Raw genomic sequence first — 26,969 nt, forward strand, 5'->3', positions numbered from 1 at the left:
TGTATATAATGGTACAAATTTAAAAACAATCTATGTTTAATTTATATTTTCCTAACTGTTAGAGTTATTCAATGATAAATATTTTTAAGTTCCCGTATAAAACATGAAAAATTAAGCAATTTATATGGTTTCTTCTTGCTTTCTGTATCTATTATGCTAAAAAAAATGTTTATATCATCTGAGATTATCAGTACATTTCACATCTTCTGGTTTAAGAATGATTTTTTACATTTACATTCATTTTTGCACATTTACAACAAATAAGCCCTCCTTTGCCACATCTTTTATACCTTAGCTGCCTCATTCTTAGCCCCTACGTTTCCTTCTTTTTCTTTCTTTTTTTTTTTTTTGAGACAGAGTCTCAATCTGTCACCCCAGTAGAGTGCTGTGGCATCAGCCTAGCTCACATCAACCTCAAACTCCTGGACTCAACCAATCCTCCTGCCCCAGCCTCCCAAGTAGCTGGGACTACAGGCACGCCTCACCACGCCAGGCTAATTTTTTCTGTTTTTAGCAGAGATGGGGTCTCACTCTTGCTCAGGCTGGTCTCAAACTCCTGAGCTCAAGCAGTCCCCTCACCTGGGCTTCCCAGGGTGCTAGGATTACAGGCATGAGCCACCACACTCAGCCTCCGTCATTTTTTGATTAAAGTGTATCTTTAGTTATATATGTGGTTTTATATATATATATACACACACACACACACACACACACACACATATATACATATATATATGTATTAGAGACAGGGTCTTGCTCTGTGGCTAAGCTGGAGTGCAGTTGTGAGAGAGATCATAGCTCACTGCAGCCTCAAACTCCTGGGAACAAGCAGTCCTCCTGCCTCAGCCTCCTGAGTTGCTAGCTAGGAACACGGGCATGTGCCACCATGCGGGGCTAATTTTTTAATTTTTTCTAGAGACGAGGTCTTGCTATGTTGCCAAGGCTGGTCTTGAACTCCTGACCTCAAGCAATCCTCCCACCTCAGCCTCTTAAAATACTGGGATTATAGGTGTGACCCACCATGCCTGGCCTTTAGTTATATTTAAATAGAAATATTTTTAATTTTTGGATTATAATGTCATTGTCAGAATAAAATCCAAATAATATAGAAATATAGACGATGGAAAATGAAACATCTTCACACTCCCATTCCCAGGAAGAACCTTAATTACAAACAAAATTCTTTGGTTTCCCTTTCCTTTAAAAGCATACAAGGGTATGTGAGAAGATTTCAGCCTACTTGGCAGTCTGTAGCCCTTTGTAATGTAAAAATTCCTGTCTCTCTAGACTTGTAACCCTTCGGTCCTGGAAAATTCCACTTTGATCATTTTGTGCCCATCCTCTCTGTTCGCTTTGGAACCCCCATAGCCAGTGGCAGGATCGACTTCAGTGGTCAACGCAGCTCAGGCAACACAGTTCAGCACCACTTTCCTCGGTTTCCCACCCAGTTGTTGCAAGCTGCCATCCTGGAGTGGGTGCAGGAGGTGGGACCCGATGGGCATGGTGATGGGGATCAGGGACACGGCTTCCTCAGAAAGTCACCGTCCCAAGAGAGAGGCTTGGCGCCTGGTCTTCTGATTGGTGTAGCCCCGGACTCCCGAGTTGCTTGCAGAAAATTAGAAATGAAGAATCTTCAGGTCTGTTTGTAGGAGGTTTCTGTTTCAGGTGAAAAAACAGAGAGATGTGGTTCTCAATCCAGTTCTATCAGCCTCGTAGTTACCGAGACTCCTCCAAGTTTCGGGTATTATATTGTTTATCATTTTTAGTATGGTTACAATTTTTTGTTTTTTTTTTTTTTGAGACAGAGTCTCACTCTGTTGCCAGGGCTAGAGTGAGTGCCGTGGCGTCAGCCTAGCTCACAGCAACCTCAAACTCCTGGGCTTAAGCGATCCTACTGCCTCAGCCTCCCGAGTAGCTGGGACTACAGGCATGAGCCACCATGCCCGGCTAATTTTTTCTACACATATATTTTAGTTGTCCATATAATTTCTTTCTATTTTTAGTAGAGACGGGGTCTCCCTCTTGCTCAGGCTGGTCTCGAACTCCTGATCTTGAGCGATCCACCCACCTCGGCATCCCAGAGTGCTAGGATTACAGGCGTGAGCCACCGCGCCTGGCCTACAAATTTTTATATTTCTCAATTCTCAATTATTTTAGTCGTCTGCCTTAGGCATGGTATTTTAAATTGGAAATCTCATGAAATATTTATTGAGTACAGATAATAAAAGTGACACATTGTAAACCGCTTTTATCTAAAATGTAAATGTGAAAAGGAGGATAAACGAAAGGTACAAAGCTTCTGGTTTTACATCGGAATAATATTTTTAGTATTATGGTAACTTTTCCCCTTGTCTTAAAGTTACTACTAAAGGCAGGGGGAGGGGGATTAAATTCCTCTACCATATCTCTTGCTCTGATTTTTTTAAGTAGCAGCGAACTGGCCTACAGATTTATGCTACCAGCATCCAGAGCTTTTTGCTCTCACAACTGTCCTGCTGGAATCAATGAACTGTTGATTAAAAACCTTGTTACTTAATACATTTCGTAAGCTTAAACTGTTTTTTAGAAGCCTAATCACTTTCATGTCACTAGCTGCAGGGAGAGAGACAAAAGCTGTGGCTAATTATTAAACACTTTACAAAGCTGATATTGAATTTCTAATGTACCCCAAATGCCCGCTTTCTCCAATTAGTTCCTGTGTTCTACTAGCTAGCACATTGCTAGCTTGGAGAATGGCTTCATGTTTAAGATCCTAAGGTTTCAGAAACCTTGAAACAGTCACAGATTCTCTGTTCCTTTTGAATCAGTCCCGTGCTGATGCAACGTCTGGAGACCCGAGGGAGTAATCCACCTGCTAGCAGAGGGCCAGCAGCGTCCTGGCAGTGCCACCTGCTTCAAGATGGCTGTCTCCCAGAGAACTGCCTTGGAAAACAGGCCAACCCGGTTTAGACGTATTCTCACATCGCTTCCTCCTCCCCCGAATTCTCTCCTGAGACCCAGAACTGCATTTCCACCTGCCAAATATACGAATATTCTCCAAGTTGCAGAGGACCACGGCTAACTGTCTGAAAGACCATACTGAAAGCTGGAGAACAGACCCAGATTTTGAACTGAAATCCAGTCCTCAAACTGTCCCTGGGGTTATGTCCTGGGAGTGAAGGTGACATAATTAAGGCATCCAATTAAGTTGGTGTTTACTGGCGAATGCTCCAACTTCTGCAGAACTCACCCCGAATGTCCTGTAATCTCACACTCAGGAAGGGCGTGCTGGAATCATTACACTTCAGACACGAGTCCCACTGGTAGAACAAGGTCAAAGGGCAGCACAAAAAGATCATTTTCCCCTGAAATCTGCCTATCTCATTAGCCTTTTTGCAGGTGATATAACTTCTCCTTCTCTCCAAATATGCCGGGGTCCCAAGGCTATCAATACTAAGCATGTCAGTTCCGTTATTGTTATGAATTATGTGCCAAGCCCCTGGAGGCCTTGTCCAAAGGCACAGATACTTACTGAAGATGAGCTATCATATGACAGCACAAGCAAAAATGAACTTTAGGAAGTCAAGCTACCAGACTTTTTTTTATAAACCATTAATCCATCCAGCATGTGTAATATGGATAATTCCCATAAAGTGGAGCGCGTAGTTCACGTGATTATTCCTGAACCTACACCACACACACACACACACACACACACACTTCTCTTCAAATGAACAAGACTGTCAGTTTAATATTCTAATTTTTATTAATGATCCTTTTTAAATTTTTCCCACCTTTTCTAATTTTTCCAATTGGTTAATATGAGTTAACACTCTCCCCTTTATTTTTGGTTTTCTAGCCTTTAAGATCTCAAAAGCAAACAGAGCTAAAAGTTGGCCCTGCTGGTTGTATAACAAAGTGTGGAATTATATTGTTATATTATTTATAGTGTATCTGTTGCTGTACTTGGTTAAAATTTGGTTACGTTGTCACCCAGTGAGATTGTTACTCCTACCAAGGTCCTGAACATCACATGCTTTGGTCAAATAACCAAATCACCTCCACACTTTTACACAAAACATCTATTTCAAAATATTTATTTAAACAATTAATCTTGTATCTTTACCCTCTATCACCAATCACTGCCTTGAAAGTATTATATATAAATAGTTAGAAATGAAATTAATACATAGATAAGGTCGATCTCCTTCCTAACTAAAAAACTGACCTTTATGGAGATTAGTTTTCTTTCTTCCCATGAAATTTTAAGAAGCAAAGCAAAGCCTCTTCCTCAATGAACAGACGGAAAGAATTTGTTGCTTGCTGACCTGCCTTACAAGCAATACTAAAGGAAGTCTTTTCAGCTGAGAAAAAACAAGCCCAGATGGCAACTCAGATCAGTACAAAGAAAGAAATAAAGAGAACTGTGAATGGTAAAGGAGTAGATTAACATACAAGATTGTATAGGTTTACATTTTATTCTTTTCTTCCCTTCTTTAAAGATTTATGTGAGATTGCATAAAACAATAATTAGGACACTGTACTGTTGATTTATAACACATAGAGATGTGATACACATGACAAGGATAGTATCAAAGGAGAAGGAAATGGAGCTACATTAGGGCAAAGTTTCTGTATTTTATATGAATTAAGTTGGTATTAACTTGAAGTAGATTGTGATAAATTATAATGTAAATTGTAATTCCAAGAGGAATTACTAAAAAATAACTAAAACATGTATAGTTAAAAAGATAAAACTGATAGACTATATTTATTTAACAAAAAGAAGGCAGTAAAAGAGAAAAAGGAAAATAGCATAAGAGACATATAGCAAACAAAATAGGAAAATGGCAGATTTCAATCTACTTACATCAATAATTCTATTAAAATGTGAAAGAACTGAACAATCCAATCAAAAGGCAGAGATTGTCAGACTTGACTAAAAGAAAACCAAACAAGATCCAAATATATGTGTAAGGCTGGTGGCAGGCACCCCTCCCCTCCCTAATGGAAAAAGAAGAAGCCCACGAGACCTGCCAAGGACAATGCCTGCAAGGCCCAGCTAAGTTAAAGGATGACCACACCTGGATGGTTGCCCTGATAAGAGTCTCGGTTCCTAGAGTCCACACATACCACCAGCCCCTCCTATTTCTCAATACCGGCCCTAAAAGTGCAACGGAAAATTCCTTGCTCTCCCCACCATAAATCTTCCTGCCAAAGAAACCCCTACCCCCTGCCCTAAAAACATATATAAACCCACTCAGACTTCTGGGCGATGCGACTTCTTGGGTCTCTCTCTCTCTTCTAGGACCCGAGAATCTCGCCCGGGCCCCCCTCTCTTGGGACCCGTTACCCTCACCCAGGAGCACCCCAATAAAGCCTCTTTACTTATCCCTTTCAACTCTGCTCCTCTTTCTTTCTCTGGCACCAGCCAATCCAAAAAATCTTACAATATGCTTTCTATAAGAGACACACTTTAGATTTAAAGAAGTTGAAAGCAAATATTAACAGTAAGAGATGTGAAATAGTTATATTAATAGCAGACAAAATAGACTTGAAAACTACAAATAGGACTAGAGTCACCAGGGCAATATCATATGAATAAAGGGTCAATCTGTCAGAAAGATATAACAATTGTGAGTGAATACACAACTAAAACAGAGCCCCAAAATACATTAAGCAAACATTGACAGAACTGAAAGGAACGATAGACAATTGAACAATAACAGACTTTAATCTCTCACTCTCAATAGAACATTCCACAAATGACAGCAGAATATGCATTCTTCTCAAGTGCAAAATGGAACATTCTCTAGGATAGATCATATACTAGGCCATAAAACCACTGATAAATTTGAAAGGATTCAGATGATAAAAAGTATGTCCTTAACCACAGTGAAGTTTTAAACGGCAATGGAAAACAACAGTGGAAAGAAGACTGGGAAATTCTCAAAGGCTTTTAAATACCTCATGGGTAAAGAAGAAATCACAACGGAAACTAGAAAATATTTTGAAATGAATGAAAATGAAAACACATGTATCAAAATTTGTGGGATGCAGCTAAGCTTAGGGGAAAATTTGGAGCTTTAAATACCTGTACTAGGATAGACGATAGGTCTCAAATTAGTAACTTGAGCTTTTACTTTAAGAAACTAGAAGAAAAAGCAAACTAAACCAAACACGAGCTGAAAGAAGGAAATACTAAAGATTAGAGCAGAAATAAATGACACCAATAACAACCTAACAGAAATTAAAAGAATTACAAAGGAATGCCATGACCGAATTTATGTCAACAAAGGAGATAACTTAGATGAAACGGAAAAAAATTCTTAGAGTCAAATTACTGAAATGAATCCAGGAAGAAACAGAAAATCTGAATGAACCTATATCAAAGAAACTGACTTAGTAATTGAATTCTCATAAAGTCAGGCCTAGCTAGCTTCGCTGATGAATTCTATTAGATATTTAAAGAAGAAATAATGTCAATTTTTCACAAACTCTTCCATGATTTAGAAGAGGAGGGAAAACTTCTCATTTTTCCCGAAGTTAGTATTAACTTGATATGAAAAGCAAAAAAAAAAAAAAAAAATCACAAGAACCAAAAAACTACAGGCTAATATCCCTCATGAATACAGACACAAAAATCCTCAAGGAAATATTAGCAAATTAAATCCAGTAATATATAGAAAGGATTATACACCTTGACCAAATGTGGTTTATCCCAGGAATGCGAAATTGCTTTCACATTTGAAAATGTCAATGTAGTATACCAATTCGGAGCAGAATAAAGGACAAAAACCATGTAATCATCCAAATAGACTCAGAAAAGGTATCTGACAAAATCCAACACCTATTTGTGATAAAAATTCTCAAGAAAGTAGGAATAGAAAGGAAATAGAAGGCATCTGGATTAGAAAGGAAAAAATAAAATCATCTTATTCTTAGATAATTTGACCTAAATATAGAAAACTCAAAAAATCACAAAAATATATTAGAAATAATAAATGAGTTCAGCAAGGTTATAGGAAACAAGATCAAAACATAAATATCAATTGTATTTCTTTATGCTTATAATAAGCAATTTGAAGATAAAGTTCAGAAAATAATTCAGGCAGGGCATGGTGGTTCACACCTGTAATCCCAGTGCTGTGGGAGGATCACTTGAGTCCAGAAGTTTGAGACCAGCCTGGGCAAAATAGAGAGACTCCAGCTCTTAAAAAATTCTTTTTGTTGTTAAATTAGCTTAGCATGGTGGTGCATGTCTGTAGTCCCAGCTACTTGGGAAGCTCAGGCAGGAGGAGTACTTAAGTCCAGGAATTGGAGGTCATGGTAAGCTATGACTGCACTACTGCACTCCAGCCTGGGCAATAGAGCGATATCCTATCTCTAAAAATATAAATGAGAAAAAAAAAAAGGCTTGGCGCAGTGGCTCACGCCTGTAATCCTAGCACTCTGGGAGGCCGAGGTGGGTGGATCGCTTGAGGTCAGGAGTTCAAGACCAGCCTGGCAAGAATGAGACCCCGTCTCTACTAAAAATAGAAAGAAATTATCTGGACAGCTAAAAATATATAGAAAAAATTAGCCGGGCATGGTGGCACATGCCTGTACTCCCAGCTGAGGCAGGAGGATTGCTTGAGCCCAGGAGTTTGAGGTTGCTGTGAGCAAGGCTGACGCCAGGGCACTCTAGCCTGGGCAACAGAGTGAGACTCTGTCTCCAAAAAAAAGAAAGAAACAAAGAAAACAATTCAATTCATAATAGCATTAAAAAGAAAACCTCAGGAACAAATTTAACAAAAGAAATACAAGGCTTTTACACTGAAAACTAAAAGTCTTTGCTGACAGAAGTTGAAGATCTAACTGGGAAGACACACTGTGTTTGTGACTAGGAAGACTCAATATTGTAAATAGAGTGATTCTCTGAAATTGACCCGTAGATTCAACACAATCCCCATGAAAATCTCATATAAAACACAATCTCCTATCGGCACAATCCCAACAGGCTTTGTGTAGACCTAACAGCGGATCCTAAAATATATATGGAAATGCAAAGGACTAAGAACAGCCAAAACAATTTTGAAAAACAACAGAATTGGAGGACATATACTATCCTATGCAAAACTGACTGTACATCTACAGGAATTGAGATGGCATGCTCCTGGCATAAAAAGAGGTATTATAGATCAAAGGCACAGAACTGAGAGTCCAGAAATAAACACTTACATTTAGTTCAATGTAGTTTTGACAAGGTGCTAAGGCAATTCAGTGAGCAAGGACAGTCTTTGTAACAAGTAGTGCTGGCACAACTGGAGATCCCCAGGCAAACCTAAGAATTTAAACCCTTACCTGACACCAGAAACAAAGATTTCTCATAATGGATTGTCTGAGTATAGAAGCTAAAACTATAAAACTTCTAGAACAAAATGTGTGACCTTACATTAGATAGCTTGTTCTTTGATATGACATCAAAAGCAGGGAGGTGAAGAAAAATGATTTGAGCTTCACTAAAATTAAAAATGTTAACGCTTCCAAAGACAATATTAAGAAAGTGAAAATACAAGCCACAGACTGAAAAAAAGTAGTTACAATCATGTATCTAATAAAAGATTTTATACCCATAATATATAAAGAACACTTACAACCCAATATGAAGACAAACAATCCCATTAAAAGAATAGAGATTTCACCAAGAATATACAGGAATGGCTAATGAGCACATGGAAAGATACTCAGTATCCTTAGTCATTAGGAAAATATAAATTAGAATCATAAAGATACTGTTGCACATTCACAAATGCTTATAATAAAAAAGAAATAAAATAAGTGTTGACGAGGATGCTGAGAAACAGATACGTTGCTGGTGGGAATATAAAATGGTGCAGCCGCTTTGGAAAACGGTGTGATAACTTTCCAAAATAGTGAAATTTAAACTTACCGTACAATCCTGCAAGTCCTTTGGTAGACATATACTCAAGAGAAATTAAAATATGTGCTTGCCAGAAAGACTTGTACGTTATGGTACCTTATAGCCAAAAACTGAAAATCCCATGTCTGTGGATTGGTGAATAGATTAAAAAATGTAGCATTTCCATACAATGGAATACAACTAGCAATAAAAACCAGCGAACTTCATGCTACAACATGGATACACTTCCAAAACAGCATGCTAAATGAAAGAAGTGTACGATTCCATTTATACGAAATGTCCAGAAAAGGGAAAACTCAAAAGAAGCCTCAAAAGTAACTTAACTGCCTACCAGGGGAATCCAACTCCATAGGAATACAATGAAAGTCCGCATTAAAAAAGTGTAAACTTCAATGTTCATATTCCAATCAAGAATGAAAAAATCTAACATTTGCTATAAAAGTATCACTGGATGAAATTAACAGAAGGTTGGAAACTATAAAAGAAAAGATCATTGACCATGAAACCATAGCAAAATGAAGCTAAGGGATTTTGGAAAAAAAAAAAAAAAAACAACACAGGAAAGAAAAAAAGAATAGAGGACCACTGACCTGTGGGATAAGATGAAACATGAGTAACTGGAAACTAGGGGGAGAGGAGACAGAAAAAAATATTTAAAGAAATGATGGCCCCAAACTGCCCAAATTTTATGAAAATTATGAATCCACAGAATCAAGAAGCTCGGTGAATGCCAAACACAATAACATATTCACTCAAAAAGCACAACAAAGGCACATAATAATCAAATTTTGAAAAAAGCCATGACAAAGAAAAAAATCTTAAAAATGACAAGAGAGGAGAAAATACACTTCATATATAAATGAATAAAGATAACAATGACCACAAGCTTCTAGTCAGAAACCATACAATCCAGAATACAATGAAATGATATCTTTTAAAGTGCTAAAAAAACTATCAATTTAGAATTTATATCGACTGAAAATAGTCTTCAAAAATAAAGTTGAAATAAAAACTTTTCCAGGCAAACAAAAGCTGGGAGAATTCATTGCCAAGAGTCCTGTACTAACAGAAATAAAATTCTTCAGGTGAAAATACAAGGATACCAGAAGGAAACTTGAACATATTTAAAGGAACAAAGGACGTAAGAAATGGTATATATATATATATATATATATAGGCAATTATAGAAGAAAGAAAATAATAAAGAGCAGAAATCAGTGAAATACAAAAAAAAAGTTAAAATCACTGAAACCAAAGCTAGTTCTTCAAAAAAAGAATCTACTATATTGATAAACCTCTAGGTAGATTGATTAAATAGGAATAAAACACTTATTATCAACATGAGGAACAACCTCACAACACATCTCAAAGACGTGAAAATGATAAGAGAATACTGTGACAATTTACATCAATAAATATGATACCTTACACACTAAAACCGACCCAAACTGACTCAAGAAAAAATAGAGCATCTGAATATAAATATTAAAGAAACTGAAAGGCAGGCGCTATGGCGCATGCCTGTAACCCCAGCACTTTGGGAGGCCAAGGTGGGAGGACTGCTTGAGAGCAGGAGTTTGAGACCAGCGTAGGCAACACGGTGAGACCCCATCTATACAAAAAATAAAAAAATTAGCCAGTTATGGTGGCATGTGCCTATAGTCCCAGCTACTCAGGAGGCTGAGGATCACTTGAGCCAAAAAGTTCCAGGTTACAGTGAGCTATGATGATGCCACTGCACTCCACCCTGGACAACAAAGAAAGACATTATGTCAAAAAAAAAACATTGAGTTCATATTTTAAATTCTCTCCACACAAAAAAATTCTAGGCCCAAAGGCATCATTGCTAAATTCTATCAAGGATCTAAGGAAGAAAAAATACCAATCCTACAAACCTTTAAGAAAATACAGGTGGAGGAAATATTTCCCAAACTAACACCATTCTTAATGGCAAAAGACTGAACCTCAACTCTTAGCTCACACCACATACAAAATTTAATTCAAAATGGATCATAGACCTACACGTAAAACCTAAAATTATAAAACTTAGAGGAGAAAACATAGCTGAAAATCTTAGTGACCTTGAGTTTAGCAAAAAGTTCTTAGTAATGACACAAAAAGCACAAAATACAAAAATAATAAATTGAACTTGAGAAAAAGTAAACACACATGCTCTCCAAAGGACACTGTTACAAAAATAAGGCAATACTTCTTTCAATAATCTAGATACAACATATATGTTCTTGGAATAACTTTATTTATAATAACCAAAACTGAAATAGATGACTAGATAAACAAACTGTGGTATATCCATACCCAGCAACAGAAAGGAATGAACTACTTATTTATCTATGCCAGGCATAGATAAATCTCAAAAATATTATGGGAAGCAAAAGAGGCCATAGACAAAAGAGTCATCTGAAACTCAAACAAGTACAATCTATTATGACAGAAAGTAGATCAGTAGTTTCCTGGGAGCTGCGGTTAGTAGGAAGTGGAGGAAGAAGACTGACCTAGATGGGGTACCATGATCTATCTGGGGTGATATAATTGTTCTTTATCTTCATTTTGGTGATGGTTTTACGGGTACATAAAGTTTGTCAAAAGTTGTTACAATGTATACATATTATGAGTACATTTTATTGTATATATAAACTAAACTACAAAGTTGATTTTTAAAAAAAAAAAAGCAGCAGCAACAATGATCTAGAAAATTAGTAATCAGACGAAGAATATTGGTGTAGGGAGGATCCACAAGAAAAATTCAACACTCGATCATAATAAAAATTCTCAAACTAGGAAGAGAAAGCAACTTCTTCAACCAAAAAAGGATATCGACAAAAACATGCAACTAACATTACACTTACTAGTGAAAGAGAAAATGTCGCCCTACGCAGGACCAGTGTTAAGGACGTCCATTCTCACTCTGTAACCACAACCACACTTGAAAGGAATCGTCAGTAGTATCCAGTAGTACTCAACTATATTTTGCTCAGAAATCTGCTTGCTTATTCTTGGAGATGACCACTTTTCATTCCTTTCTTTCCTATTTTCTTAAAACTTCTTACACCCCTATCTCTGCTCCACTCTCAGCTAACCATTTCACCTCATTTTATTTTTCACAAGGCAAACCAATCATACAAACTCATCATACAATACAAATCCTCCTACCTGCAAATCTCAAGAAGGTAGAAGCTTTTATCCTGGCCACGACTCAAGAGAGACCAAGTTATCTGGCCAGCTTAAAACTCAACTGGAACTTGGATTATAAACATAGGTCTTAACCCAGAAACTCTAGGCAACTGACACTTTTCTATCAACAACTCCTACAAGCAAAAGCAAAGACATGTTCAATCCCTGAAATCTAGCATAAAACCATTGTAAAAAGACAGGGATAATTAATTCCCAAATTTTGGTTCCCCATCTTTGAGAATGGTTCTTGTCATTAAAAAAAAAAAAAAAAGTATATTTGGTTTCTCACCAACAAATGAATTAAATAGGAAAAGTAAAGAAAAATACATCCACATTTGCACACCTTACCTGCTGGTGGTGGGTGTTGGGATAGGTATACTAGACAGAGGTGGGAGGATAACCTGAACTTGACATTCGCAGTAGAGAAGTCCTCACCAGGCTGTGAGATCAAGTCCAACAATCATGTTTCCGGGAAACCACCTAAACAGGATGAGAAAACATAGAACTGATAAGAACTAAACCACCAGGTGTACTTCCAATAAATTATAACCATAGCTACATAAATAAAACCACAATTATCAATAACAGCTTTATCTCATGTATTTACTTAATATAATGGAAGTTCCTGAGGTTTGAAACACATTAATGAGTCATTTCCTTTATATTTAAAAAAGAAGGCCGGGCACGGTGGCTCACGCCTGTAATCCTAGCACTCTGGGAGGCCGAGGTGGGTGGATCACTCAAGGTCAGGAGTTCGAGACCAGCCTGAGCAAGAGTGAGACCCCGTCTCTACTAAAAATAGAAAGAAATTATCTGGCCAACTAAACATACATGTAGAAAAAATTAGCCGGGCATGGTGGCGCATGCCTGTAGTCCCAGCTACTCGGGAGGCTGAGGCAGTAGGATTGCTTGAGCCCAGGAGTTTGAGGTTGCTGTGAGCTAGGCTGACGCCACGGCACTCTAGTCTGGTCAACAGAGTGAGACTCTGTCTCAAAAAAAATAAAAAGGTTTTTTAATATATGAAAAATAATATAATTACCTACGTAACGTAAAAATATGTATCTAAAATCTTACCATAGGACCTGGCACATGGCAGCTGTTTAGTAAATGTCATTCTATAAATACCTAATAAACAAATACATCATAAAAACAAAAACACATGGTTCTAAATTTCAGAGTTGTGAAAAAGTCAACTGTAGGCCCAGGACAGCCGCTCATGCCTGAATCCCAGCACGGAGGGAGGCCTAGGCAAGAGGCTCACTTAAGCCCAGGAGATCTCAGATGAGACTGGGCAACACAGCAAGACCCCATCACTACAAAAAAATCAATCATAAAAAGAATTCAAGAGTATTTATAAGGTAAGCATTTGCGCAGAGGAAATATTGTATTCAACTCTTAACGACTCTAAAGTCAATATGCATCCTACAATCAATGACATTTTATGGTTTAATTAGCAGCACTTTATCTTAGAGGTAAATTAATATCTTTTTGCTGAAATATAGTATCAGAGAGTCACTACATCAGTATTTGGTTTCTGTCCTAAATCTTCCCCCTGGAAAGCTCTCCAGTAATTGCAGAAATTACCATTTGCTTTTATTTTCTTTTTTCCCTTTTAATTTCTTCCTTGACTCTTATGATAAAGCAAGGAAATCAAGGACACTCATATTCTCAAAGGGATTTCCAGTCTGTAGTCCTTTAAAAGATCAGGTAATATTTGCAGTACTTTCAAACATCCTGACATACATATGTAAATTAGGAAGAGAAAGACATCCTAAACACGACCTCAGAAACACAAGTAAGATTGGTATCTTTCATTTATAAAATATATTTTTTATTTTTCTTTACAGCAAAGACACCTTAAAAAGGCAAACCACTGTCCATCAAAAGCTGACTATGTAAAGAAATTGTGGTACATATACGCAACGGAATATTATACAGCCATAAAAAAGAATGAAATCCTGCCATTTGTAACAACATGGGTGGAAGTGGAGAGCACTATGTTAAGTAAAATAAGCCAAGCACAGAAAGACAAATCTCACATGTCCTCATACATATGTGGGAGACAAATAGTAAAACAATTGATTTAATGGAGACAGAAAAGAAAATGCTGGTTACCAGAGGGTAGAAAGGGTGATGGGAGGGGGGCAATAAAGTGGGGATGCTTAAAGGGTGCGCCAATATAGCTGGATAGCTAGACGGGATGAACCATACTTGATAGCACAACAAAGTGACTACAAAGAAATGCTTGAGGTGATGGATACAACAATTACCCTGATTTGATTAATACACATTATATGCCTGTATCAAAACATCACATGCACCCTATAAATATATACAACTATTATGTTCCCATAATAAGTTAAAATTTAAAATTGGAAAAAGGCAAACCACAAACTAGAACAGTGCAATGGCAAAATTTTGGTCTATCCAGTATATACATATTTCTTGCAAATGGCAAAATTTTGATCTATTCAATATAAATACATATCTTACTAATCAATAACCGAATGAATGATCCCAAGAGAAAAATAAGGCAAGACAGGACATGGGATTAACAAAGGAAATCAAAGAAATGAAGTAAGCCAATTTCATCAATAATCACAAAAAAGCAAAACAAAATCATTTTTTGCAAACTGGCAAAGTATTAGAAAATAATAATGCCTAGTGTTGATGAGGGTTTGGAGAAAGAGGCATTCTTTTACACACTACCAGTTTGTATGTAAACTGGTACAAATTGTTTTCTGAAGAATGGCCATATACACCTAAGCCTTAAAACCATGCACACCCTCTACCACAGCAATTCCACCACTAGGAGTTCATCTCGTCATTCAACACAGAGATACCCAATGATAAAAGATTAAGAATGTTTCTTAAGGAATTGTTGTAAATATGCAACACATAAACCTAAGAAAATTATGGTTTTTTTTAAAGTTTAGCTAATGAGAAAGTCCACATAAATGAGAAAATTTTATTTTTATAAAGTATAATTCGTGTATACCATTATTATTCAATTTTTCCTGGGTCTCTGTCATATATTCACAGTAGGGTTTTTTTTTTTTTTTTTTTTGAGACAGGGTCTCGCTGTGTTGCCCGGGCTAGAGTGAGTGCCGTGGCGTCAGCCTAGCTCACAGCAACCTCAAACTCCTGGGCTTAAGCGATCCTCCTGCCTCAGCCTCCCGAGTAGCTGGGACTACAGGCATGCGCCACCATGCCCGGCTAATTTTTTCTATATATATTTTAGTTGGCCAGATAATTTCTTTCTATTTTTAGTAGAGACGGGGTCTCGCTCTTGCTCAGGCTGGTCTCGAACTCCTGAGCTCAAGCAATCCACCCGCCTCGGCCTCCCAGAGTGCTAGGATTACAGGCGTGAGCCACCGCGCCCGGCCCACAGTAGGGTTTTAAAACCAACAGTAGAAATGTTATATAGTCAACAAATATTAAGTAGTACACTACTATGTACCAACACTGTTCTAAACATTGACATAGAAGGGTGACCAAAATATGCTTACTGTGAAGAGACACAGACTGTAAATAATCATGAAATAATACGATAAAGTGCTATAAATAAAACAAGGTAATAGGTCAACAGGACTGGCCAAGAGGCAACAGGAATGAGGGGGTCAGGCGATTAGAGAAATCACAGCTAGGATGACCATACGTTGTGATTTCCTGAAACAGTCCCAGTTTATACCCTTGTCCCAGTGCAATTATTAATTATGCTCCATTTCATTCTAAAAATTGTCCCCCTTTCGGTAACAAATTATATTCTAAGGTGACTTTTGTGCTGAAGCTTGAGAGATAAGAAGGGAAGAGTTACATGTTTCAAAACAGATCCGCCTCTTCTTTCCTAGGACAGACAAGAACATTCCAGGAGGAGGCACTACAGAGTCTGGAGGCAAAAGCAAACGGCCAAGTCAAGGAGGCTGAAGGAGGGAGGCAGAGAGGGACAGAGTGGGTGAGCCCTAGAACAGGTAGGGGAGAGCACCCGGGGCTTTGAGAGATCGCTCAAATCTCTCTCTCTCCTGCTGTGTATATTCTGAATATTCATCCCTTTTCTGCCTTTGTTATACATATTTGTTCCAGAATCCACAACTTCTTTCATCTTTTCAAAGACCTTCTCCACTCTCAAATTACAAAAATATTCTTCTACATATTCCTTATACTTTTTAAAGTTTTAATTTTTTTATATTTAGCTCCTTAATCGCCTGATTTTTTTTTCTAAAAAGGGATCTAGCTGTATTTTCTTTCCTAATCGATAGTCAATTATCCCAACAAAACACGTAAGGAATATGACTGTCTTCCTGCCCAGACTGAAATGCCATCCTATTACAACCCAACAATTTCACTCACAGGTATACAGCCTAGAGAAACTCACACGCTTTCTTACAAAAGGTATTTACTGCAGCACTGCAATAGGAAAATCTGAGAAAAACCTAAATGCCTATAAATAAAACGGATAAATTGTGGTATAGTCATATGCTAAAATACTATATGGCAGTTACAGTGAATTAACTAGAGCTCACTGTTTCAAAACAGATAAACCTCAAAAAAGCAGAGAATTTACAAAATGATATTCACATGTAAGCAACACAGAAAACAATACTACCAATTTACAATACACATATATAATAAAAGCATAAACACATGTGAGATATACATCCACTTTAGGATACTAGTTACACCTAAGGAAGGAAGGAGAAAGATGAAGAAGAGGTACAATCTGTAACACCTTATTTCTTAAAATAAAAACTGCTGTCATTCCTGCACTCTGGGAGACCGAGGCTGGAGGATGCACTGAGGCCAGGAGCTGGAGACCAGCCTGAGTGAACGTGGTGAGACCCCGTCTCCAGAAAAAAAAACTGAAAATTAGCAGGGCGTGGTGGCGTGCAGCTGTAATCCCAGCTACCTGGGAGGCTGAGGCAGGAGTTGGAGGTTGCAGTGAGGTATGCGATAGCACCACTACACCGCAGCCTGGGCAACAGGGTGACACCCTGTCTCAAAAAACAAACAAACAAACGACACCAAAACTGAAGTATGATAAAACATTATGTTTTCTATATCACCAATAGTGGTAGATGAACATTTGTTAAATCACTCTTTGCATATTTCTGTGGGCCTGAAACAGTAAATAAGGAAAAAAAGCACATCTTTATTATCAAGTATATTCCCACTTATACACGACACTACGCTCACCATTAATAAGTTGTCTTTTCTTGTGCCAACGCCACACTTTTCAAATCATGACAGCATTATGAGATTTTTATATCCCATAGGCCAAGTTTCCCCTCCCTGGGCTTTTTTGTTGCTGCTCCTTTGAAAACTTTCAGAGCTATTCTAGCACATTTCCTCTTGGACAAGAATATCCAAGTCAGCTTCAAAATAGGGAGTATTTAGATGTAGTAGAGTTTGGAAGGGTAAGGCAGAAAAGAGGATTCCAGAAAGGAGTACAGTATGGGCAAAAACAACGCTTCTTAATGTAACACAAAATAAGCATAATATTTAATAGCCCAAAGAGAATAAAGAAATATGTCATGCTTCAGTATTTATGTGAAGATTGTCAGTTTAAAGAGAATATGCTTTTTTCTTTAAAATAAATTATATGGCATGGCTACCTATAGAAAACTGATATCACAAATGAGATTTTCAATATAACATTAAGTATACAGTTTGTATCCGCGCTATTTATCTAAGCTTTTATGTAACAATTGAAGCATCTCATACTTTAAAAAAAATTCCACAAGTCTGAGAGTAGGTGAAACAAGAAACTGCTAATTTATAAAATAATTTCACCTATTTGTTTTGGTCTCGAGGTACCTAACCACTGGTATCATAAACTCCCATCACTGTAATACTTAAATTCCATGAAGCATCGCTAGGTCCAGATAACCTCAAAGACATTTTTGTTAAGAAGATATTCATCAAAGCAGGTTTAAAATTGAGCAAACTAAATAATTCCCAGTGATTACCGTATCAGTGACATAGATCAATACCAATATTTTCAAACTATATTTTCATTGCAGAAATTTAACGTTAAGAAGTATCTTAAATTCAATACCTAAGCTGAATATCCAAAGTGATCTCTCATTCCCCCTTCACTACAATTTTTGTTTTAAGTAAGTGTCAGCTATCACACTGAATCACCCCGGCATGACACGGTGTGATGGAATGAACACTACACTGGATGGGAGAACACTTGGATTCTGCTACTGTCCAATGGCAACAACTTAGGCAGATCACTTCTGTGACCCTCAAATTCATTCAAAGTTAAAAACATGTAAGACTAGATCATCTAAATGACCCTACATTCTATAAATTACTAGCATTTTATTTTAACCAACTGAGATCACTGCAAAATAAAAGTAACGGCACCACACATAGAAGAAGCAAATTGAAGAATCCACAGGAACATTCTCAGACGTTCAAATGTAAAGAGAAAAAAAAATGGATTATATCTGAAGACTATCCAAGTAATATCTTGACCACTTAAGCTCCTGTGGTAGGAAAAAATGGTAGCACAGTATAACACTTCAAGGAAAAATACCACCACAAGAATACCGAAATAAAAAACAGATGCTCCACATATAGTTATTGCTACATTACAGAAGCTTTTCCTAGGTTTTCTTTTCTTTCTTTTTTTTTTTTTTTTGAGACAGAGTCTCACTCTGTCCCTCTGGCTAGAGTGCCGTGGCATCAGCCTAGCCCACAGCAACCTCAAACTCCTGGGCTCAAGCAATCCTTCTACTTCGGCCTCCCGAGTAGCTGGGGCTACAGGCTTATGCCACCATGCCCGGCTAATTTTTTCTATATATTTTTAGTTGTCCAGCTAATTTCTTTCTATTTTTCAGTAGAGACAGGATCTCACTCTTGGGCAAGCTGGTCTGGAACTCCCGAGCTCAAAGGATTCTCCCACCTCGGCCTCCCACGGTGCTAGGATTAAAGGCCTCAGCCACCACACCTGGCCTTCCAAGGTTTTCCAAACTCCTAAGAAGTCCTGATAGAAAAAGAAATGTTTCCTTAACCATCTAAATGTACTTTCTGCATCATCAAACGTGAAAAGGACAAAATATGAGACAATCTATGGAGTTAGTTATTTGTGCATATAATTGGTCTGCTGAACTATGCTTTGGACCTGTTCAGCACTGAGTAACGCGCCCTGAACATAAAAGCTACTTCACACTGTTTGAACAAGTTAGTGAACGAAAATACATGAATCTTTAAGGCTGTACATTATAAATTCTAATCAACCTTTACTTCTTGCTTTATGCCATATTCTAGCAAAATCCAATATTTGAAGTGAAAGAACAGATAGAAATAACTAAATATGCTCAAGCTCTATCATCCTCAGACATCAATAAAAATTCGAAATTACAACTAAGATACATCACAGAATACAATTTAAACTGAATAACAAAAACAAACACACAAAAAGCTTGAGTAACAAATAGCCTGCCTACCATTCACCTGCATCAACCCCTGGTCTGTCGAAAGGCCTTTTGCTTTCTACGGCAGATAGCAATGACAAGAAAATCTCACCATTTCACAAAATTTCTAAAAAATGTTTTAAACAATTTGAATAACGTAAACTTGCTTAGCCTTGGGACAAACTTTTACTGAATTAAATTTTTAAAAAGTTAATTTCCAACATTTCGTGCTTTTTTAAAAAATTAAAAAGACAGGCCAAACACTTAAGTGTGACTGTATTTTTTTAAATTCACCAAGATATCCAGTTAAAATCTATATTCCTCTAGAGGCCATGGAGAGAATCACAGCTATCGATGTGTCCTGGCAGATTAACAGGTGTATTCTGATAAAGTGTAACGTGAATACATTTTTCTGATTTGAATCCTGTTTATTCAACAAAAATGTGCAGTGTCAATATCCAACATACACACACACACACACACACACACACACACACTCTCCTACTCCATGCCTTAAACATAAAGATAAAAATCAGAGAAGGGCCAACCTTGCTCTCAAGAGGAGATAAAATAACAATACAAGGTAGAAAGCGTAAGCACCCTGAGAGATGTGCAGATGTTACTGCCTCACAGAAACATGATCCTTTCATCTGTTGAAAGCGATTTCATAACAATTAACTCCCTCTAGGCTCACAACAGCCAACTCTGTTGCTGGAGTGCAAACGTTTTCCTACTAGTACAGATGAGGAAACTGAAGCACAGAAAGGTCCATCAGTTCCAAAATGTCACACAGTTAGTTACAAAACTAGAGACTGTTTCTGTTATATTTTCTCTGGGGGAGTAGATCAACATATGGCAAGCCTTTTGTAAAAGGAAAGAGTATTTTGATACTGTGAGCAATCACTTCCTAGTCTATTTTATATATATACATCGATATCTATATAAAAAACTTGATTTCCATTAACACGCGTGCTTAAAGCAAGGCAAAGCAACTAGGTACTATAAATATTAAAATAAATAAACCTCCACTATGTTTTAACAGAATGAGAAAATCAGATGCACGATCTCTCCCTCCAGTAACTTGCGGTTATTACTTCTGTAATTTTTACTCATGTCTAAATAAGATTCTAAAATTGGTCTGCTCCGGAGCCCAGGCAAGTACAAGTTGGTTCATCCAATAAACACCTTTAAGAAAGGGTACATCAAAACATTTTCAAAAAGCTACTGAAAATTAAATAATACCATCAACTCTTCAGTTATCCATAGGACCATGATGTGACCCAGCCTGGGCAGCTGTTGATCAAGTAAGTTGAACGAATGAATGAATCTCCGTAGCATTTTAAACTCCCAGGCCTGTTGCTCTTTGCACACTGCCATGTTCCGCCTCCCATCACTGCCTCACCAGGGTGCACACAAGCAATGTAAACTGCAACATAGTGAGGATATAATTAGGGAAGCAAATCTGATGCAGGTGAATACACTAATCCCAAAGGTTAGAATCACCCATACCACTACTCTCCAAGGTTAACTCCTCTCTTGAAGAGCCACCGAAGCATGCAACTATCATGGAAAGAAAAGTGACACATTCTGAGCAAATACTTTTCATTCCCATCCAATACATGACTATTCTGATCCAGTTTATTGGAAGAACTCCATCTCTTCTCCATTAGGGCCGATTTCTCAACTACAGCTTCTCAACTCCCCCTGAGCCAAAAAGAAGTGGCTCACCGACCTCACACGTGAAAGCACCAACAACGCACGGCGGAAGGCACAGGGTTCGGATCTTTGCCGTCTCCACCGCGACCCACCCTGCCCCCTTGCAAGTGGTCTGGTTAGAAAGGGGAACTTATTTGCTCTTCACGCACCTGTCCCGCGCTGTCACCCTCCCTGGCCCCTTCCGCGCTCCCCAGTCGGCCCCCGACTCCGCCCCAGGCCGAGCCCAGGCCCGCCCCTGCGGGGACCCCAGCCCGGCCCCGCGTCGCCCGGCCCCGCACGGGACAGCCCCGGGCCGGCCCCGCAGCCCACTCTTCCTCCAAACCCCACGAGCTTCCCCCGCCCGGCCGAGCTCCCGCCGCCCCGACGCGCCCCTGGGCGGCCGAGGGAGGAGGCCGGGCGGCGGGGACCGGTCCCGACCCGCCGGGCCTGCGGCGCCCTCGCCCGGCCGAGAAGCCGACCCCGCGGCGGGAGTCCTGGGCGCCCTCGGCCGAGCAGGCGCGCGGAGGCCGGAGCTGCCGGCGCCGGGACCCGCTCACCGGGAGCTGGCGGAGCGCGGGAGTCGACGCGCCCCGGGCCTGAGGGGCAGGACGCGGCCCCGTCGCGCGGCCCCACGCCAGGACCTCGCTCCGCGCGGCGCACCGGGTGCTGCCTCCAGCCGCAGCCGCCGCCGCCGCCGCCGCCGCCATCTTGACTTAGACCCGCCCCCTCCGCCCCGCCTCCTTCCGAGCGTTGGAGACCGGCGCCCTCTGCCGGCCGAGCGCCGCTCCTACCGCGGCCGAGTTCCTGCCTGGCGCCGCGCCTGGTCCCTGGAGTCTCCCCTAGGCCGGGCGGCGGGGGTCCCCTCTCATGCGTGTGTCAAATTGAAGAAGTGAACTCAGAAGATTAGAAAGTAATTTTGTAGGTATTTCAACTCCACTCAACTTTCCGTGAAAGTTTCAAAGCATAGGTCCTTTGCAATACAGAAAAGGTCAAGTGACAAAACGAATATTGACCATGAGCCTAGATTCTTGGATAATTGCACAGGTGTATTAGGTTATTAAGTATGAAACGTCGGATTTCCTTAAGTACTAACTTTGACGGTTGATATCTCTGACGTTTCACTGTGACATTTTATTTTTATTGTGAAGGTACATCCTCAGTCTTGCAAACACACGTTTTAGCTTGTGGTTATCTTTCAAATTAGTCAAAATTTCGTGTAATTTTCGAATCTGAGTTACATCGTGGAACCAGTGCAGCACGGACAACTCGAAATACCAACGAAGTGTTTGCGAAGGATGTGGCTAATGAACGCACGGGAGTCTATGGTTTGAGAAGTTCCCTTCTGGTGATTTTAATCTTGAAAATGAGCTGCGTGGGCGACCGGAGACCAAGGTGGATAATAATGATGAGCTGAAAGCTGTAGTGGAAGCGAATCCATGTAAACCTACACGTGAATTAGCAGCAAGGTTTAACGTTATTTTCCAACATTTTTGGACCATTTGAAACGAATGCGCCAGGTAAAGAAGCTGGGTACGTGGGTTCCGCACGTATTATCTCGGAGCTTGCCTTTCTTTGCTGTCACGACACAAAAGGGCACCGTTTTGACACCATATTGTTACATGTGATGAAAAATGGATTCTTTTTGACAATTGCAAGTGTTTGGCACAGTGGCTGGATAAAGAGGAAGTGCCGAAACACAGTCCAAAACTGAATATTCATCAAAAAAAGCTAATGGTGTCTGTTTGGTGGTCCAGCGCTGGTTTTATGTTATGCACTACAGCTTCATGAAACCTGGTCAGTTGATTACAGTGGATGTCTACTGCAACCAGCTGGACAAAATGATGAGGATGCTTGCGATTAAGCAGCTGAGATTTGTCAATAGAGACAGGCCAATCCTCTTGCAAGACAACGCTTGACCACATGTCTCACAAACAATGCTGTTCAAAACTACAAAAACTGGACTTGGAAACTCTCTGTCACCCACTGTATTCAGCAGACCGTGCACCAACTGACACTTCCTCCAGGCTTTGGACCACTTCTTGCAAGGAAAAATATTAAACTCTCAACAAGCTGTGGAAAATGCCTTTTGTGATTCCATTACCACTCGCTCTCCAGGCTTCTTCGCTGCTGGCATAAACAAGCTGCCATTAAGATGGCAAAACTATGTCAATAGTTTAGGCGCATACTTTGATGCATTGTACTGCTTCTTGTTTGAGATATAATAAACTACAGTTCTGATTCAAAATCAGACATTTAATATTTAATGACCCAATATAAATGAAGTCATTGAACTGTACACATACAGTCGGTGAGTTTTATAGTATGTCAAGTGATACCTCAATATAGCTGTTTTTTAAAATTGCCCATGACTTCTTTTCCCATTTGGTTGTGCGTGGTTCCAATTCTTTTCCTATACAGATTTGTCACAGAAATCACATGTTGTAAAATTTTATATTCTTTTCACTTAACATTACTTTTTCATTTATTTAGCTAATATTTATCAAACATTTATGTGCTAGGCCTTATTCTGTGCCCTAGGGATACAACAGTAAATACAAGCTAGATAAGGGCTGTGTCCTCATGAAACTTGAAATTAAAACATTTACTCATGTTAATAAGAGCTAAATATACAGCCTTTTAAATGGTTTCATCAAGATAAACCTTAGTCTTCCTTTGTTGTGTGTATACTTAGGGGTTTTTAAATACTTTTTCTCTATTACAAATGACAGCATCTGTATTTCAAATTATTTCATTAGGATTAATTTCTAAAATTGGCTGTTTTAAGGCTTTGCATGCAAATCACATTCCCAAAAACATTAAACCAATTTATATTCTTACTGGCAGTAATGACAATATCTGTCTTAATATATTACCCTCTCTAAAGCATTGGCTTGCATTTTTTATAAATCTCTTGATTACTATGTTTTCTCAAAAAGTCTTTTATTTCCAGTAGGAGTAAACCATCTTCCACATTTATTGAGAATTTGGGTCTAAGCACTTCTCACTCTGTGCTGTGTTAAGGATTGCTCCTAATTGCAAATCGACCAGGCCAGTGACTCCCACCTGTAATCCTAGCACTCTGGGAGGCCGAGGAGGGAGGAATGCTTGAGATCAGGAGTTCCGAGACCAGCCTGAACAAGGGCAAGACCCAGTCTCTACTAAAAGTAGAAAAAAATTAGCCGGTCGTGGTGGTGTACACGTGTAGTCCCAGCTACTCAGGTGGCTGAGACGGGAGGATCGCTTGACCACAGGAGTGTGAGGTTGCTGTGAGCCAGGCTGATGCCACTGCACTCTAGTCAGAGTGACAGAGTGAGACTCTGTCTCAAAAAAAAAAAAAAAATTTATTTTTTTAAATACCGTACCACAAGCCTTTTTTCCTACTATTTTCTGGTTTATATAAACATACTTTACTGACTTGCCTCTTCAATTAAAAACAAAAATCAGACAACTGGGTTTGTGAGTTTCATGACCTTTGGGCTTAAAAATCTTCTCAAAACCAGCAACATATCTTTGGGGGTTTATTATAAATGACTTTGTACTTCCTTCCTTTTTTGGAGATGTCCTCTTCTATTATTGGGTAATATGCAAGAAGGTGATATAATAAAACTTGAAACGTGATAAGGAGACAAGTTCCCTTTAATATGAGCAAAGAAAGAAAAACACCACTCTATATATACAAAAAGGGCCAAAGCAGTAGTTTTTCTACTTTTCAATTCAATTCTAAAACACAAAATTTGCGGTCAGGCACCATGGCTCATGGTTGCAATCCCTGCAAATTGGGAGCCCAAGGCGGGATGATCGCTTGACCCTCGGAGTTCAAGACAAGGCTGGGCAACATAGCAAGACCCCATCTCTACAAAAATAAAAAGCAAAATTAGCTGGATGTGGTGGTACCTCGGCTACTTGGAAGGCTGAGGCAGGAGGATTAAGTGAGCCTGGGAGTTCAAGGTTGCCATGAGCTGCAATTGCATCACTGCACTCCAGCCTGGGCCACAAAGCCAGACTTTGTCTCAAAAACCAAGACCAAGACAAACAAACAGAAAAATTTGCTCTGCTATTCTTACAGGACAGAAGTACTAGAAAAAGACTTTGTATCTTTACTATAACCTCTATCTAGTTATGTCATAACTTGCAGACACTGTCCAGGAGCTAACCCCAGTTTGGATAGAGTTGCTACCTACAAGCAGGTAGACAATAATCAATTTCTAAGATAAACTGATACCTTTACCTAAACAGCTGACCTTATGCTCTGGGACACACGAGAGAAGCCTATGAAGAAGACACAGCCCACGTGTCTAGAAAGTGGTTTCCATTATCTAGATTCTAGACACTCAGCTAAGGACCAGGGAGGAGCTGCCAAATAAGAGGCTGCCAAGTCCATTCATAAAGAAGGTCCCCACCAGCCTCATTCACTGTTTGTTTATTTTTATTTTCTACATCATTGCAACAAACTCGGTCCCAATTGGTTTTGGTTTGGTTGGGGGGGGTTGTTTGTTTTTGTGCCCTTAGAAGATGAGAACCAGTGTGTTATTAGAAGGGGGAGGGGGTTCCTGCCACAGGCACATGTGGATGATTAGTAAATTACAAATGGGCGCTGAATCTGCTGGATCCGTTTAGGTGGCTTCAGCAGTAAGATTTGTCCTCTCACATATGAAGTCATCCAGAAGCAAGAGGGTTCCAGGGTGGCTCAGCAATGTCCCAAGTCCTCCCGTCTTTCTATGTGGCCGTTTGCATCGTATCAACATGCCTCCGCTCACGGTTACAAGTGACTGCAGCAGGTCCAGATGTCACACGCAGACACAACCGTGTACTGCCAAGAAGGGGGCTATTTTCCTCCTGCACATTGCTTTATATCCTGGAGAAAAAACAGAAGTCCCCAGCAGACTTGCTCAGGCCTCTTGCCCTGCATGGCTTACCACCCCCACCTCTACTACCTTCCCAACCGCTGAAGCTGCTAGATACCAGCTTTTGTGGTGAAGGTGACATTTGCCAGCAGAGTTGGGAATGCTATAGGTAGGAAAAAATGCTTATTTTATTTTGTTGTCTTGCAAAGCCTGTATGCTTTATACCCGACATGGACTTATATTTTGCTTCAATTACGTTAGTGAAGTAAGCTTAGGAGGTTGGCCTAGGCTGGGTCCTAGGTGTAGGACTGCTTGGGATACAGAGCAAGGAGAAGCATTTCAAGTCAAATCGATAGCAAAGTTTGACACGAGGTAGGTTAAGCAGAAGTAAACAAGGGAAAGCAGGTGAGAAAGACAGAATAAGCTCTGCTCTGTGGGTAGCACCTGGAAAACCGCCCCGCACCTGCAGAGGATCCACAGCAGAGCCTGGGGATGGGAAGAGGCTATTAGTGGCTCTAAGCTGGTGAAGACCGCTTTGGTGAGAAGAATCTCCGTTAGGTTGCTAGTGTTAGATTGGCTCCATGCCTTGTCCATGAGCTCACTCATTCCCCCTGAGTTTCCTTTTTCATTTCAACATCTGCTTTAGTTACCTGCTTTTTTCCCCCAGTGGAAAAGGCAGCGAGTGGAGTTTAGGTGAGCCGTGAGAGAATTAGCATCGTCAGCATGTGCATCTCTTCCTGTTTGAACCTTCATGACGTCACACAGCAACATAAACTGTGAATGGTAGAGAGAGCTGACTTTAGAAGGCATCAGACGGCACAAAAACAATTTAGGTAACCAAAACGTTTGTACCCCCGTAATATTCTGAAATAAAAATATATATATATAAAATCAATAAATCTGCTACATACTTGC

The 26,969-nt window shown here is 39.4% G+C and overlaps 1 long non-coding RNA gene across 1 annotated transcript in view; it reads right to left on the reverse strand.

Annotated features, from left to right (window-relative positions):
- Window positions 1-21,867, reverse strand: part of LOC123650559 — a 35,737-nt gene extending 13,870 nt beyond the window's left edge. Inside the window, exons 1-3 of the long non-coding RNA XR_006739407.1 lie at window positions 21,768-21,867; window positions 20,758-20,941; window positions 12,443-12,574 (exon numbers count right to left, since the gene is read on the reverse strand). This is a non-coding gene — a long non-coding RNA (uncharacterized LOC123650559). The remainder of the gene's footprint in view (window positions 1-12,442; window positions 12,575-20,757; window positions 20,942-21,767) is intronic.
- Window positions 21,868-26,969: the final 5,102 nt, after the last annotated feature.

Source organism: Lemur catta, chromosome 15 (assembly GCF_020740605.2).
Source record: "Lemur catta isolate mLemCat1 chromosome 15, mLemCat1.pri, whole genome shotgun sequence".
Classification (NCBI taxonomy): domain Eukaryota; kingdom Metazoa; phylum Chordata; class Mammalia; order Primates; family Lemuridae; genus Lemur; species Lemur catta.